The 3829-nt window shown below is 35.6% G+C and overlaps 1 long non-coding RNA gene across 1 annotated transcript; it reads left to right on the top strand.

Annotated features, from left to right (window-relative positions):
* Nucleotides 1–2095: 2095 nt before the first annotated feature.
* Nucleotides 2096–3477, top strand: LOC308286034. The gene is made up of 3 exons (XR_013962099.1): nucleotides 2096–2128; nucleotides 2398–2445; nucleotides 2698–3477. It is a non-coding gene; the product is annotated as an uncharacterized lncRNA (long non-coding RNA).
* Nucleotides 3478–3829: the final 352 nt, after the last annotated feature.

Genomic DNA, 3829 nt, shown 5'->3' with positions numbered 1-3829 from the left:
AATGTCATTTCTGCTAAGCAGTAAGCTAAACATGCTTATATGATTTTTATTTATATAATGATAAATATGTGTGATGTGAGACTGAAACGGAAGTGACGTGGGGGCTTCACTTCCGCTTCATCTCGCACTCATCGTTTCTATTTCCGTCTGCCAGACTGTATGCCGGGAGCATTTGACCAAATCGCGGAGGCAACAGTCTGGCCACGCGAGACTACTAGTTTTGTAATGTTTCTACCACATTTTGTGTGCAGTGGGTGCATATAGCCAGTCTTCCCTTGTGAGCAGGGTCTGTCTGTGGTGGCCTTTCAAAGCTGTGAACCATAGTTTGCAAACAAGTCATCTGATTGAGAATCGTTGAGAAGGTTTGAGCATCACTGATATACAGCAGCAACATACTGTACGTTGTTCAGAAACAGGTTAGGATTTAGAAGACATGTATAGAATCTGCCACAGGTCTTAAAGGGGTATTTCACTTTCAAAAAAACTTTTGGTAATTTTATCATCTAATCAGGCTTTTATGAACACCCTGAACAGTTTTTAATTAGCTTGATTGAATATTTAGATATTTGATGTAAATGTTACCAGGCCCTCCAGGCCCAGGGCCTCTCCCCACACACACCCATTGTAACTTCAAACTTCATTTTAACCATGATAGATTCATTAAAAACACATTATTTTTTCTGGTGACTCATACTACCCTCCTAATATGTGAGCAGGCCGTGTTTTTCGATAACATTTTTCATTTATTTTTAATAATTTTTTATTTTTATTTCATTTTTTCCATTTTTCCAAATAATTATTAAAAATAAATGAAAAAAGTTATAGAAAAAACACAGCCTGCTCACGTATTAGGAAGGTAAAATGAGTCACCAGAAAAAATAATGGGTGTTTTTAATGAATCTATCATGGTTAAAATGAAGTTTGAAGTTACAATGGGTGTGTATGTGGAGAGAGGCCCTACCACTGCTCCCTGTTGAAAGTGGAATATCCCTTTAATGGGTTCATTAATCATATTTATTATTTGCAGATATAATCATTATGTAAAGGAATGGCTTGGACTTAATCTGATTTATAATCATACACATTTATTTAGTAAACAATACCTGAAATGTATATGGGTCATTTCTGAGTACTCAAAGTTGCTTTACAAACAGTTGTGGGGGCCGAGGTGGAAAAGGAGAACAACTTCATTAGGAAAATAACATATAAGCAAATAAAAGTTATAATCTTATGCCGACAGGAACAAGACGCTGACTTCATAATGAAATAATAATGACAAAACAAACAAAAATTATAGATATCAAAGAAATAATAATAAGTTGAATGGCAAGTATGATAATCCTCTTAAAGGGATATTTCACTTTCAAATCTCATAATACCCTCCTAATACGTGAGCTGGCCGCCATAACGTTTTTTATTTTTTTCGTTTTTTAATTTTTTTATAATTCTTTGGGAAAATGGAAAAACTTAAATACAATAAATAATTATAAACAATTTATGAAAAACATTATCGAAAACACACGGCCAGCTCACGTATTATGAGTGTATTATGAGTCAACAGAAAAAACAAAATAATGGGCGTTTTTAATTAATCTATCATGGTTAAAATGGAGTTCGAATTTTGAATGGGTGTATGGGCCTGCAGGGCTTGAAAACATTTCCAAGAGTGTTGTTTTTTTATTTCATTTTATTTTTTTATGTTTAGCAACAGTCAAAATGTGTTAAAGGTGATACACCATGCATTTAAAAAGTATTTGTCATATTGTTTATGTCCCAAAAACGTTTTTCAAAAGGTTTGAGGCTAAATTACCACTCCTGAATAGAGAGACTCTCATTTTTTAATTAGCCTGGCTCCAGCCAATAGACCCGCCCACTCTCTGAGTGAACTGCTTCTCTTGGTCTGGTTTTGTCATATGACGCGTATCTTTCTACCGAAACCGACCAATGAAATCAATGCAATACGGAGGAGGGGTGGCTCGCCTCACCAGAGTTCTTAATTGCCTCCTTTGAACTTCAAAAGAGCTACAACTACAGGTGTCGATAGCTCGTTAGTGATTCTCTCTAATCAATGAAACATCAAAGACAATGACCTGTTTGGAGAAGCTGCAGTAATATCTTCACAGACACGGTAAGAAATATAAAAACGTTTTATTAAAATCATTATTATGTTAAATGCCCAACTGCTGTTTTGCAATGTAGCCTATAAGGTTTAAGCTTATTTAAGAACAGCTTTTTGTGGTTTGCATTGCTGTGGTTACTAGCACAGCTAGCTTAAATCACAGCATAGACAATTTTGCTCATGGAAGCATCATGTTTTGAGTGTGATAAGCTACTTAAGTACTTTTGTACAGCTGTAAACACATTGTTGTGATTTACATGGCTCTGTTTCTTTTTAAGGATCAACCATGGACTCATGTTGCACCTGGTCCAAGTGTTCAAAGGGAGGTATGTGTCTGAGAGAGATGCATAGGTACAATAATATCACATATTGGGCTGATATCAGTGAAAACAGTATTGCTTCATCACTCTAGTCTATATAAACCCTAACTGTATGATTTGTATTTAATGTTTTGCTTATGAATGCACATCTGATATCTTGTGCCTCACTGACATTGTGCAAGCTTCCTTGGTATGACTGAACACCCAAACTCATTAGCATTGCTCTTGTTCAAGCAGTGATATTTCTTTCTTTTAAAGGACAGCTGAGTGCCGGTGCAGCCTGTCAAAGTGGTCAATCGCAGTAGGAGCCATCCAGCCAAAGCTTGTGTGTTTGAGACACCCCAGTACAGCGGCCCAGACAGTACATCAGAGTGGCTAAGGATGTCACCATCCCACTTCAAGATGACTCTCTTGTTGAACACCCAGAACACGCTGAAGGCTGAACACATGGTCCATGTAAGTAATGGGTCAGCACAAGATGACGCAGAAACATCCTCTGACCAGGACACTGAGAAACTAATTTGGACTGGGAAATGGACACTCATATGGATGATCATTGTTAAAGCATAAAACATCTTTGCTTAATAGATAATCTATATCAAATGATGATGCCACTGTCCAATCTTTGATGCAGGATTTTGAAAATGCACAACATGTTTTCAGAGATTTCTGAAAACACTCCCTTGTCAGAACTGGTTGTGTTCTTGATTTGAACTGTGACCTGAGAGGAGAGCACCTCTTTGGGGAGATTATGTTTCCAAATTGTGAAAAGGATGAGGTGATTAATTTTTATTCAAATTGTATCTGTGAAACACTTCGATCGTCTGTATTCTTATATGGTGGAGCGGAATGCAGAGTTGTCTCAATTCTGATGTTTACTCTTATAAACCTGAATTTCCTATTGTGTATTTCAAGAGTTTGCACTTGGTTAGAACTTGGGGAAAAAATGAAAGTCAAGAGTTTGCACTACAACTGAGTTTGTTAAAGGAAAGAGTGAGTGTCAATATATTCAATTGTTTACTTTTATGAACCATTATACTTTTATAAACCATATTGTGCATTTCAGGAGTTTACACTACAATGAGTTTGTTAAATAAAAAGTAAGAGTTTGCACTGACTATGTTTGTTAAAAAAATTAAATAAAAAATGTTTGTTTAAAAAAAAAGGGGGAAGAAAAAAGAAAACATCTGAAAGTAAAATACATTTGAATAAATGTTACCGGTACTTGAATGTCAAGCAATTGTTTGTTCTTTTTGTGAGCATTTTAGTATTTAGTAGTAAGTAGGCCTACAGCTGTGTAACATTTTGTAAAATAACACACTTTTGTGTAAAATTGTGTAAAAGACATTTAACACATGTGGCTAAGTGTCAAATTTCATAAAATAACACA

This window comes from Nannobrachium achirus, assembly GCF_963921795.1.
Source record: "Nannobrachium achirus genome assembly, chromosome: 5".
In the NCBI taxonomy this organism is placed as follows: domain Eukaryota; kingdom Metazoa; phylum Chordata; class Actinopteri; order Myctophiformes; family Myctophidae; genus Nannobrachium; species Nannobrachium achirus.
This window is presented reverse-complemented; position numbering and strand designations above follow the sequence as displayed.